A 13,722-nucleotide genomic window follows, 5' to 3' on the forward strand; every position below is an offset into this window, starting at 1 on the left:
GGTAGAGCATTGTATCGAAGTGTGATACTCAAACTCTTGAACTTGTCTAGGGCAAAGTATGCATAGTCGACCACTCTCATCACTTGTGCCCCAACGCCCCATCTCACATCGCAATGCATGTGAGCTAAGTCGCATGGAACCAATGGTTCGGATGGTCGACAATGGGGATAAGCTCTAACATGTATCAATTTGTATAATTTCCCTATTTGGCGAAGAATATGGTTTTATGTTTAGGTGCAACATGTGTAGTATAATGTTTGAAGCAATAGAGACATTTGTCTTCAACACATGATCTAAGACAACGTAGAAATGCCTTTACTTTAAATGGGTTTCTATTCCATTATGAAATAGGTTGTAAGACAACCTATACGCGGTGTGTGATGAAATAGGTTACAAGGTTAGAAGGATATCTTTTGTGACAATCTTCACTGATGGAAAAGTCGAGGAATCTATTACATTCATGAGCCATAGTTATGTATGGTGACAAGTCATCATGCTCGACATTTGAATTGGTCTATAGGTTGTGAGTAAGTTCTTGGGTATATCGTGTAGCAATATAAGCTAGGTTAAACATAAATTGCAATCTGCATGTAGGAGTACCACCAAAGCACCATTAGAGATCACCAACTATGTGTTGGAGTTGGAAATATGTTATAACTTATATATATATATTTTATTGGTTTGGTCATGTAAACATCTTATTCATTGTCCACAAGGTGGACTTTTGGGTTTATAAACAAGAGAGTTTTTGTTGTGAACCTCTTTCTTCCTTTTTGGAACCCAAATGCCTTTCTATGTCAACTTTAAGAATGATAGCTAACATGTACTAAGTAGGGGTATTTTAAGGAAAGTTCAAATTTTAGAAATGCAAAGAGTGCCCATTGGATATTTGCAAGTAAACAATCCAAGGGTATTGACCAAAATTTTGTTGAGAAACAAGCTCAACAAAAGCAGTTTTTTGACTATCAATATCTGTATTGTTCACAGTAGCTATTGGGCGAAATAGCTATCATAATAGCGACATTAGCTAGTATAGGTCAAACTCGAAGCGGTAAAGTTATAAATCTCTAACCCCTAATACTAGGTATCAACACTATATAAGACACTTAATGATCCTTAAGTGGAAAAAAAGGTTTTTGGTTGCTCCATAGGTGCGCCTCCTTCCCCTTTCTCTTGAACTCTAAGTGATCTTGCCCATCACGTGTTTGATGTTGCATAGAGAATAGCCTTGGCGAATTGTTAACAAATTTCTAAGGAAAACCAAATCCTAATTTGCTATTTGTTTTTAAATACAAAAGTAAAGAGTATTTTGTAATGGAGATAAACAATGTCGAAATATAGACCTTGAGTCACCATCATTGCCAAGATAGAGAAGCACACAATGTATCATTTCTATTCCCATTCATTATATGTAATTTGAGCCGCAATGGAATATTTGGAAATGATAGAATCATCAATGAAGAAACCAAGTGACTTTGAAGAGAGAAAATTTATGATATTTCAATGTCTTGGGAGACCAATAGCATGGCTCATGGAACCCAAAAAGAACATTACAAGTCTCTTCTTTCCACATAGGAGGGCATATCCAATTGTAATTCATAAACCTTTCTTAGTATCAGTCCTACATTTGAATAGAGAAGTTTACAATGCAATTTATCTAGTTAAGCTTCCTTGACAACATTGCAATTTGGCTAATCTTGGCATCCCTCATTCCACTCGATTGAATGCATCCATAAGGCATGATTCAATGCCAATTATAAGCATATAATCTAATCAATGAGTGCCTCAAATAGTGGGATCACCATACCATCCATGTTCAATCACCCAACTAAAGGAGAGGGAGACTTTTTCTTGAGCTCAAAAGTTTCAATTTCTATTTTCTAGAGTTGGTAGGCAATGTTCCTCTATGTCCTTACTTTGGTCATGTGTTTGTGAAATCTCATTGGACCCTTGGTTCAATGGGTCTCACCCCAAATTGAAATTTATAAGGTTATTGAAATTGCATCCAGAACAAGTGTAGTATATCAGCAGTGTTTCTTATACATGTATAGTATACTTCAAACTTCCGTAAGGTAATCAATAGGTCAACCTCATGTTTGAAAACGTTGTCCACTAGTATGTTAAAATCTTAGTCAAATAATATATAGCTAGCAAACACAAGTTGACGTAACAAGTCCAATTGAACTCATGATAACCATACACAACACAAAACAAACATCGCCAATGGCCAACAAGACTAAATACAAATCGGACATGTTAAACTTTCAACATGATACATCATCAAGTACTTTCCTACAAGCCTACCATTATACTTTTCCAAGTCTTTGTTTGAAATTACATGAACAGGTTTCTCCTAAGTCTCATATCCTCTTTATATATGTATATATTGTCATTGTTTCTTTGTATCTTCAATCAAAGCACACAAGTACCATTCTCCATTGAATGAAAACACTTCCAAATGCATGTTTCAAAATAAGCAGGAAAACAACTATATTGTTTACAGCAAAATCTTACTTCAACACACCAGAATGCTTGCCATGAATAACATTTCAACCAGCAGAAAAACTGAAGGATGAAAGTTTTTAATTCAGTTCACTATAAAGCTTACACACATATATGAATCTTTTATGTGGTTCCATGATATCAATGAATGCATGCACAATCAATATGTTCCAAACTAGCAAAAATACATCACAAATATTAATTTGATTGAGTGACATCCAACTAAGTCCCTACACAATATCTCTGCAAAGTTGAACAAAGGATGAATTCAATATTTATACGATTAGTTAATGCATGTACAAGCAATGCAAGTCTCAAAATAGCAACACAATAAGATAACACAAAGTATCTTAAGGAGCTATCCTTAAGATACAAACAAAACTAACTAGGCTTCATTCAAGTCTTGAGAGAGGAGCAAATTCAATCACAGCCCCCCACAATATCATTAAGGATTTTAACCTTCGATTACAATATACATCTCATTAAAGACCTTCACCTTAGCATACAAACTAGTAGAATTTGTTCCAGTCTTGAGACGTAAAGAGATCTAGAGACACCTGGCCATGACCTCTTCAAAGTTCCAATCATTAAAGAGATCACGTCGGACAGCATGGCATCGAACAAGGCGAGGTGTCTCAGAGGAATCACTACTATTAAGAGAAGGTATCGGAGCCACTCTAGAGCCAATTGACATTGGGTCAATAATATTGGTAGGGGGTCTTGCAGTAGATGGAGGTCGTCTTGTAGCCCAACAACATGAAATCGTGGTGTCAGATCGATTTGAGAAGCTCCGGATCAACTCTGGTGCGGTTTCCATTACATGGCATGTAAATAGGTAATATGGCTGAGATTGAACTTCTTCGTGGACTTCGTAGTATATCAAAGTGATGATGTCAGATTGGACTGTATGTGCATTCACAAAGGTTCAATACAACTCTCTTTCTTTCTCTTTCAAAAAAAACAAGCTTCTCCCACTCGCTCTCACTTCAAAAACAAGTCTCTCCTATTCACTCTCTCTACCTCTCTCTTCCTCACCCTCACCCTCACCCTCACACACTCCCTTTCCCTCAAACTCACATTAACATTGACACAGACACTTTCACTCACTTACCCCTCACTGACACTCACTCTCCCTTTCCTTCACGGCCTATACCCCTTACCAAGAAGGAAGGATGATTTATGACAAGCTTGAGTAAATAAGGAAGAAGCAACCCCATTCACCAAATCTTGGAGGCTGGGAAAATGCACCACTAAAGCTCAAGCACTCATATTACATTTTCTAAGGAATTGCATTCCTCAAAAAGTGAGTCATGGTAATGGGGGTTGGTATGTCCCCCATATCTTCCTTGATAAAAGAATTGACAAAAGATGCAAATCAACGATAGAAAAAAAAAGTACGCCAAGATCATACAAGCACAGAATGAAGGTGAGGGAAGTTGTTAATTGGGATTGATGCGCCATTATCAACAGCAAGGATATTGAATAGGAATTTGCGGTCTATGAGACAACAGAATCAGAGCTTCACATTGCAGTTTGAAACTGTAATAGAACATTTTGGACACACTGGGAAAGAATGGAACAGGCTGTCAAGGTGGGACCAGACATGCTCCTTATTACTGAGATACATCAAACATCAGAGAAAGGTACACCTTGCGTGGAGGACTTTCAACAGGAGTCCGCATACATGCAAATCACAAGACAAAGAACATCATGAGAGTTGGGTGGAATCACACTTCTCTTTCAATGAACCTTACGTCCACACATATAGGTAGTGTAATGAGATGCAGAGGCTGGACACGTGGATATGATGCAAATTAGATAACATGATACCTCTAACTTGGGAGACCCAGAGATGATGCACTCAATGTCTTTGAAGGAATCCGTAACATGTGCAAACTTAGCCAACTCAGGACTAGACAATACATGATTTTGAAAACATCTATCAGGCCTATGTTCTTGACATCACCTAGCTATCAACAACAGAATGAACCCATGGTCAGATTCTAGTGCCCTTACATGCTTCCCATTAGTTGGTGGCCGGAACATAGTTTATTATATCATTGAGATAAAGGTTGCCACCCAGACCATCCCACCCTGCCCAATCAGTGCTGACAACACCTATGCTTCCATAACCCTTGGCCACAAGACACCATCACAACCACCTTCTCCCTCATCACCAACCTCACCTCTATGAACAATCGTCCCCTTTACCCATGAGCTAGGAGAAACTTTTAGTCAGCATGTCCAACAAAGACTCTACCATCTAGACCCAATCATAGTCCTCCATGCTCTCATCTCCCAACTCTCTACTGTAATCCATAGCTCTGCCTGGAAAGAGATGTATCAACGATTTTGCACAATTGTAAGCCTTGGGGAGACTACACAAAAAATAGCCAGCAAGAATATGCAAACCCTTGCACATACAAGATTGAGAAGGCCGTCCAGCAACTTCAACATGGACAATCGTATGATCAGATGGGGGTACAAGGCAAATACCTCATATATGTGACAAGCACATTTGCCCTTATTCTTGCACACATGTTTGATAGGGCCTTGATAAAGGGACGTCACAACACATGGACCATGCACATGATTGTGCCCATCCAAAAATCAAGGGACCACCTCCAACCAGGGAGCTTTTGGACTTACCATGATTGGCCACAAACTCACCAACCATTATGGAGCAGTACTTGAAGCAGAAATCCTAACTTACTGTGAGGTCATATAGATTTGAGCTGCAAGCCACATAAAATTTTGGATAGCCTTCTCTATCCATTGCCACCTCCTTACGCTGCTATTTGGTGGACCAAGAAAAGGAGCACAAGAGGCGATTATGTATATGGATGCTTTGTAGATTGCTCCAAGGCCATTGATATAGCAACAAGAAAACATTGAAGTGAAGTACGCAACCATTCAACAAATGATGGGAAAGCTGACCCACAAAACTTTGTTCAAATCTTGCTTGAGCTTCTAAACCATAGGGAATCAGCCCTTATATTAGCATGTAGGATGTAACAACAATTACACATCATTGATTTCTTCCATAGTTCCATCCTTTCACTGACAGTCTCACCAGATCATGAAGATCATTGCTCACCATGTCCAATCTGCATAAGAACACCCAAATGCACTTATTGAACTTCAGAGCATTGTGACACCACACAAACCAGCCTTGCAAATCATGTTCACCATGCCCCATATGCATGAGAATACCCAGATGCACTTGTTGAACTTCATCATAGCTTTGATCATGGATACAATGCCCAGTCACCAATACCCAACCCATACTAATTAATTAAACACTTCATACTTGTAAACCATATCCATCATCATTCCACCGCATGCATGAGGATCATGACCATAGAGTTTTAGTAAACCAAGCACTGATTCTATTTTTGCTTCAAAATCAATATTATGAATTCTTCCATATGTGTAATTTGTCTCATAAGACAAATTTAGCCTCCACAGAATGCTAACCTCTCCCCCCCCCCCCCCCTCTCTCTCTCAGGCTGTTGGCTTGGTGGTTTACGTTGTAGCATCAAAATCATAAATTTGAGGGAATGGTAGTACACTCTTAATAAATGTTTCTTACATTAAAAATGGTTCAAACAAGTTTCTCTTTCTTGTTTCTTTCCTCGAACATGACTCTTTCTCTAGGTGTCATGGCCAGGTAAACATCTTTAGAGAGATTAATGCTTCTATCCTTCTTTCTTTCTTCTCAATCTCGCAATAAATTTTTCTTTCATTCAGAAAGGTTACAATAAGTATTTAAAGCTTCTTCTTTTTTCAAACATAACTTTTACTCTCTCTCTAGGTCTCATGGGCCATTTTGGCCTTCAATAGAGTTTAATACGCCTTTCAATCATCCTCTAAGAGACATAACTCTCATTATATGTAAAAACATATCTATTTATTTCGTAGAGATATCTCGCACCAAGTTTGATCCTTGGCATGGGACAAGTCCCATAGGTCGTATTGATCTCCCATTACATTAATAATATATCTATCAATCTATCTTTTCTTTCTTTATTAACATTTTAAAACCTTACAGAAGGAGAAACGTTTCTTGGTTGCTTCTTTATTAATATAGACATCCAAAAGAAGAAACCTTAATGTTGTTTCTTGTCTTCTTTATTAGTAATAAGATCTACAAACAAGAAACGTTAATTTCCTTCTTTCTATGTCCGTATTAAGACCTACAAAGCAAGAAACATGTCTTTCTTTCTTCATTTTTCTGCTTTCTTTGTTAGGATAAAGGAAGACATGTCTATTTCTTTCATTCTTTCTTTCTTTGCTTCTTTAACAGCGCTAAGACCTCTCTCTCTCTCTCTCTCTCTCTCTCTCTCTCTCTCTCTCTGCGCCTCAAATACACATACATAATATCTAGCAAAAAGATTTAGCGAGATAGATACAGAGAAAGAAAGATTCACCTCTACGGATTCGTGCCTTCAAAGAATTCGATGTTTTTGCTAGTGAGTGAGAGAAAGACAGAGAGATCTGCGCAGTTCGCCGAAAACGTTGTACCTGTGGTGCGAGAGGAGAAAGATATATATTTTTACCTCTCAAATTGTAAGCTTGAGCAGGTCCAGTAACGCAGATTAGAGAGAGAGAGAGAAGAAGAAGAAGAAGAAGAAGAAGAAGAAAAGAGTGGAAGGAAGTTTATTGTTATAAGTTTTAACAAAGAAATGTCTCTTATTCTAGGAACTCTTGCCGAAATGCCGAAATGCCGAAATGGATGTAGCTTAGTTGGTGAGGTTGTCCAATAAAGGCCGAACCGGGTTGGTCGTGGGCTCAACCCCTACATTTCACAGTGAGAGATATGTACGAAGTAATAGAGAGGTGACAAATTTGGGTTTCAAACCCAAGTCATAGTGCTTGTCACTAGTGTAACATAGGGTAAATTAATTACGATAAAAAAAGATAGACAAAGATAGAGAGATTGTTTGGGTCATCAAGCTATATCATGGTTTTAGCCTTGGGTTTCGAACCCAAGTCGTAGTACTTGAAGTGTAACATAGGGTAAATTAATTACGATAAAAAAGAGAGAGACAAAGATAGAGGGATTGCTCGGGTCATCAAGGGTTTCGAACCCAAGTCGTAGTACTTGTAGTGTAACATAGGGTAAATTAATTACGATAAAAAAGAGAGAGACAAAGATAGAGGGATTGCTCGGGTCATCAAGCTATATCATAGTTTTAGCCATACTTCCCATTCCTGCCATACTTATACGTGAAAAGGCTCCAAGTATGATTGAAATCCATACGCGATACATAAATATATACATACGTTGTACATTGTGTGTGTGAGAGAGAAAGAAAGAAAGAAAGAAGATATATTAACGTCTTCTAAGGCCAAAATTGGCCCATGAGACAATTGGTTTACAACAAAAATGGGTATTTATCCAATCATCAAAACTAAAATAAAAGTAAAGTAAAAATAGATTAAGCTAAAAGAGTTCTAGTAGTGTACAAAACATGGTATACTTGATAAAAAAGAAGTGACTTTGCACTAAGCCTAATTTCATTTCCACCCAAGCCTCTCGAAAAGAAGTGGGAGGTCAAAGGGTTTTGGTGTGGGTGTGACCCATGGTCCCGACGTATAGAGTGCCCCAACCATGGTTTTTAAGCGATGTAGCTCACATTCCCTTATTTTATTTATTGCTTCTACACAACATCGAGTTGCTTTGAAACCCAACATCCGAGGGCGTTTGGTTCTTCTTTGATTTTCTGCTTCATCAAGGAAAAGCCCGAGTGGTGCAGGTGTGTCGACATTCATTGTCTTCCCATGTTCCTGAAAAACTTCATTTGTTACATGTTGGTAAACATTAGCAACATTATTGTCAACATTTTGTAACTTATTCTCTCTATGTTGTTTCAATTCTAGGATGTATCTGCCTAATTTCTTTATATCTAGTGTATCTAATAGTTTAGGGAGGGTGTGAGAGGAACCAAGTATGTCTTGGTATTTTTCCCTTATCTCAACATAGGTGGGACATTTGCATGTAAAGTGGTACTCATCCTCTATCTCTATGTGGCATAAGCTACATATCCTTTCCTCCCTAGGGACTCCATTAGTACGTCCATTCTTAATCTCAAGTTGGTGAGATGATATTCTAAGTTGACCAATGACAACCCTTAGTGCATGTGGTAAGAATACATCTAGATATTTTGGCCGCGTAATAAAACCTAACTTAGAGAAGTGCATGAAGTGTTCCTTATAGTACAACATTTTAGATGGGAGTGGCTCTAGTGGGGTGATCCATTTATACCGAGTATAAATTTGCCATATTTCTTGGCGTATTACTTTATTGCGGTCCTCATGAGAGATTAAAGTGCTATCAATCATGTGGTCGTACTTAAGGGGGGGGGGGGGGGGGGGGAGATTATTAACGTCTAGACCATTGTCAAGAAGCCAACTCACCATCATGCCATACCATGAGCTAGTATAGCCGGACTCATACAGTGCTCGAGAGGCTTTATAGGCTTGATGGGATATTCTATCATGTAGTTGGCTATATATCATGTGGATAAAGACTACAAGTTGAAAAAGTGCTTCTACTAACATCGGGGTAGAGTGAACTCATCCCTAATAATGTCATGTGGGACCGTCGATTTGCTTCAGAGTTGGCGTGATAACATCATCACCAATGGTCTCTCTAATTGCATTCACATACATGAGGGAGGGAGTCACCAATGAGTCAAAGAGCCACCCTTTAGTCCGTGGCTCTTGGAAGTATGCTTGATGGCATTGTCTCTCGAGGAGTGAGAGGGATGCATGTCCTCTCGTAAGTCTATCCTTCCTTGCTTGTGTCATCGAAAATTTACCTGAGCAGGCACTGAAAGTGACTCCGAGATAGACATATGATCCAACCACCTCAACTGGGCTATGGGAGATAGTTAGGTGACACTTAACTCTAACTTGGGCCGACGTGTGGAAGATAAGGACTTTAGTTTTCCCTAGATTCACCACCAATCCTCGTTGTGTGCAAAAGTCATCTAAGTCATTAAGGTGCCTTTGTAGGTCATGTTCAGATTCAAAGAGCAAAACTATGTCGTCTGCATAGAGCAAGATATGAACCTGCATATCCTTAAGGACTACTCCATTGCCTCCCTTACGAGCAATAAAATATGTGATCTCATCAATATAGATCCCAAAAAGAGTCAGAGATAGGGGGCAACCTTGTTTTACACCAATAGTGCTAGTGAAACAATCGAATATGCCACCTGGACATCGAACACACCCGGACACTTGTTCATGTAGTGCATAGATGGCCCAAACCATGTCATCTGGTATCCTCAAGCTTTTAAGCCTATCAAACAACCGCTCTCTAGGGACTGTGTCAAAGGCTTTGCGGAAGTCCAAAAAACAACAATATAATTTCTTCTTGCGAGCCTTAGTCTGGTCAATTAAGCATCTAAGTGTGAAGATATGATCAATAGTGGAGAAGGCTCGTCTAAAGCCAGCATGTTCATGTGCACGAAGATTTAAGGTCTTCATATAATCGTTAAGCTCTGCCTCCATTACTGCACCATATAATTTAGCAAGGGTATGACCTATCATAATGGTCCTATATATATTTGGGTCCATGGGGTCCCCCCCTTTATGTATGGGGGCCATTGTGTTCATGGTCCATTGTGGTGGAAAACCCTCAGCAAGGGCACAATTGAAGATTAGAGTTAGCAAGAGAGTTAGGCACTCTCTCGCATATATGATGTGTTCTGCTCGCAATCCTATGTGGTCCATGGACTTCCTATGTTGTAATTTCTTTATGACCTTCATGACCCTAGAGGCCGGGGTGTAGAAGGCATTGGAATGGGTGGTTGGTTTGAGAGAGAGAGAGAGAGAGAGGTTTCTTCTTCTTCTGTTGTTACTATTGCTATGTTTTTTGTGACTGAATTGCTATTGGCCATGACAAAAGCTCCTCCTCCTCCTCAGATTCAACCTCTCCGAATCCATTTGAGCCAACCATTGTGTGAGCAGAACCCACTAATCATCTGGATTGCTATTGGCCATAGCAAAAGCTCCTCCTCCACCACCATGCGTATGCAAATATTAGGAACTAGGGGCTTGATATAGTAACTTACAATAAAAAGAGAGACAAAGACAGAGAGATGAGGAAGGGGTGTAGAGATCCCTCCCTTGTTTGCTTGAGTCACCACTCTTGGTATATGAACATGCCATATCTCTTGATAAAGATGCACGCACACACACACACACAAAGTTGTATAGTTTTGTCACCTCCTTCCTTGAGATATAATTGTGAATACATAGAGACAAGGGGGGGGGGGGGGGGGGGGGGAGAGAGAGAGAGAGAGAGAGAGAGAATTAGACAAGGATGTTTAGTCGGGCCTTGCAATAATCCTATTCGTATAGTTCAGTCGCTCGCTTCCTTGAGATATGATTGTGAATACATAGAGACAATGAGAGAGAGAGAGAGAGAGAGAGAGAGAGAGAGAATTAGGCAACAATGTAAATTCAATCCTATTCTTGTTAAATTACACAATGTGGCTATGGAGGAAGAAGGTTGCCATGTATTGTTCACGCTCTTGCAAATGACCATCTCATGTAAGACAAGAGATGTGTGAGAATTGTTTTCAAATGCTTCAAGGTGTCAGGAGCAGTACTAAGATAGAGAAGTATTGTCAGGAACAATACTAAAACAAAGAAGGAATTAGTACTAAAAGATGAGGATTAGTACTAAGGGAGGTGTAGAACTCTCGAGAGAAGGAGAGAGCGAGCGAGCGAGCGAGTGAGTGAGAGAGAGAGAGAGAGAGAGAGAGAGAGAGAATGAGGATAACAAAAGATATATATTATGTTAAGGGAATATACAATAGTAGCTAGGAGGCTTAAGACTGGCGTTGAACCGATTTGGTTCGAAATAATGCCTTGTGCCTCCTTTTATAGTGTTCTCATGAGTACTCCTGAAGTTTCTAGAATGTTCCAGAGAAATTTGGAATATACATCAATTTTCTATAGGAAAACCTAAATGAAAATAATATTTTTCGTATTACAACATATAGTCTAATGGTCAAGAGCTCAACCCATGTAACATAAGGTCATGGGTTCCAGTCTTACCATATCATGACACAAGGTTGAGAATTGATATATAGAAATTTGTCCGCATTTCATTTGCAAAACAAGATGTGTTAGGGTTGGAGTGGTTAGGAATGATAGTGCACCATGGTATATGATTTGTCGTATCTATGGATATCCAATTCGGGTGGAAGTTTCTCATGTACTTATTGCATGGTGCATGGGTATCCAAAAAATTGGAGGATAAGTCATGTATTGGACGTCTCAATTCTGGTCTTTTCATGTACACATTTATTTTTAAAGAGATGTAAAATGTGCAATGTCTTTGATAATTAATCATTTGTTGACATCTTGGCAAAATATGTTAGATTTTGTGTAACAGCATCCTCCGCAAGAAAAGGGATGTGCAATTCATTGCAAATGGAGGTTTTGGCAACATCAAGGTTGTTGAGTGGGAACTTAAACAACATCTTAACCTTCAATTTAGTCAAATGATGGGATTGGATTTGGTAACAATCAAGGATGTTATGTTGCTATCATAAATAAGATTAATGGTCTTTCGAACAACAAGATCAACATTTCATATTCCAAGAGGTTATACCTTTATTTGGGATAAGTTGAAAGAATACTATTATCATATGAGCCAATTATTGATTTAGATGGGGGGTTTCAAGAGTTTGATTGGACATTTGTTGGAAATAGGCGATTGACTACGATCTCAACAAACAGTGTTTATCACAAGTTGATTGACAAACATAAGTGGATGGAAGAAAGGGTTATAAAATGGGTTTTCGTAAGCCCATTACCTAGTGGTTTCATGTGAATGAGGCAAGTTGGTGTTCTCGATTGATGCTATGAGCTAAGGTATTCATTTAGAGAGTTATGGTTGGCACATTACCGTTAGGGAATGCATTAAAATAAATAAATAAACATTGTTAGAGGAATGTTTTTCTTTTTTCAATGGAATTGGAACATAGTAGGCACTGATTTCTTTTTACGTAGACTTGGTCATCATAGGCCTCTCATGTGCCCTTCACGATTTTCTATCTCGTGGTAACATGTATGTCAACAAAGAAACCTAGGTGGTTGACTCCCAACTTCTACAAACTTGACAATGAGCTTTCTTGCTTATAATTTTATCGTCGTTAAAAGCTCTCTTGTTGGATGAATGTAGTACCTCTCCTTTTTGCATGCACCGCCACTTGTCCAAGAATGGGCATTTGGCTTGCAAAATATACATCTTATTTACTGCATGCTTAATGATGGAAGTACATTTGCTCCTACTTAAAAGTATGATAGACCCTTCCTTTGAGCAAAACAATAGTAACTGAAACTCTATTAGCCCTTTGTAACAGAGGACTGAACCTTTGAAATTTGTTATACTAATTCTAGACTTCCCAAGCTTTCTAACGACCAATAACGCAAAAAATTTGGGGAGATTTATGTGGTTGAATTTCCTTTCACAAAACAAATTAAAGAACTTGGCCACTATATCTATATTTCAAACGCATACACTTACTAAAAAAGAAAGTTAGATTAGAGGGCTCTCAAGCTTAGTATACTCAAGAATAATGAACAATTCTCAACAGTTACTCTGATTACACTCAAAATGAGGCTTGCTATATAAAGCTAACTAAGAGTGTCTACATCTAGATTATGGAGTCCAAATGAGAGCCTACAAATACCCAAAACTAAGAGAAATATATCACTCTCCCTTATATAATGCTCCAACCAAAAAAATTGTGGAATTTGAATTCAAAAGTTGCTTCGGAGTTCCCTTACTCTAGCAAAACGTTTAGTGACATGACATTGAACTAAGAAACGGTTCGCACACTTGAGCTTGTTACATTTCTAACATTTCCCCAAGCTCAAGTGCTAATGTTCATTAACTCTTTGAGGCTGAGGTTGATGTTGAACTTCTCCAATTTGTTTGCTTCCTAAGTTTTGTCATCATATCTGCTAGTTGGTTCTTTATGTTGAATCATGTATTTGATTTTCGTTTCCTTCGTTAATACCTTCTCTCTATTAAAGTGATAATGGATTTGTATGTGCTTGCTTCTTGCATGGACCATAGGGTTATTTGCAAGATGAATGCTTGTCAATAAGTTATCTTGAAATAGAGTAAACTCTTTGACCTCAACGTCCTTTGAAGAGATTCTTGAGCAACATGGTTTCACATGTAGCATG

The sequence above is a fragment of the Azolla caroliniana genome, unplaced genomic scaffold (assembly GCF_043228905.1).
Source record: "Azolla caroliniana isolate FFs.n. ecotype wild unplaced genomic scaffold, voAzoCaro1.0.p SCAF_11, whole genome shotgun sequence".
Classification (NCBI taxonomy): Eukaryota; Viridiplantae; Streptophyta; class Polypodiopsida; order Salviniales; family Salviniaceae; genus Azolla; species Azolla caroliniana.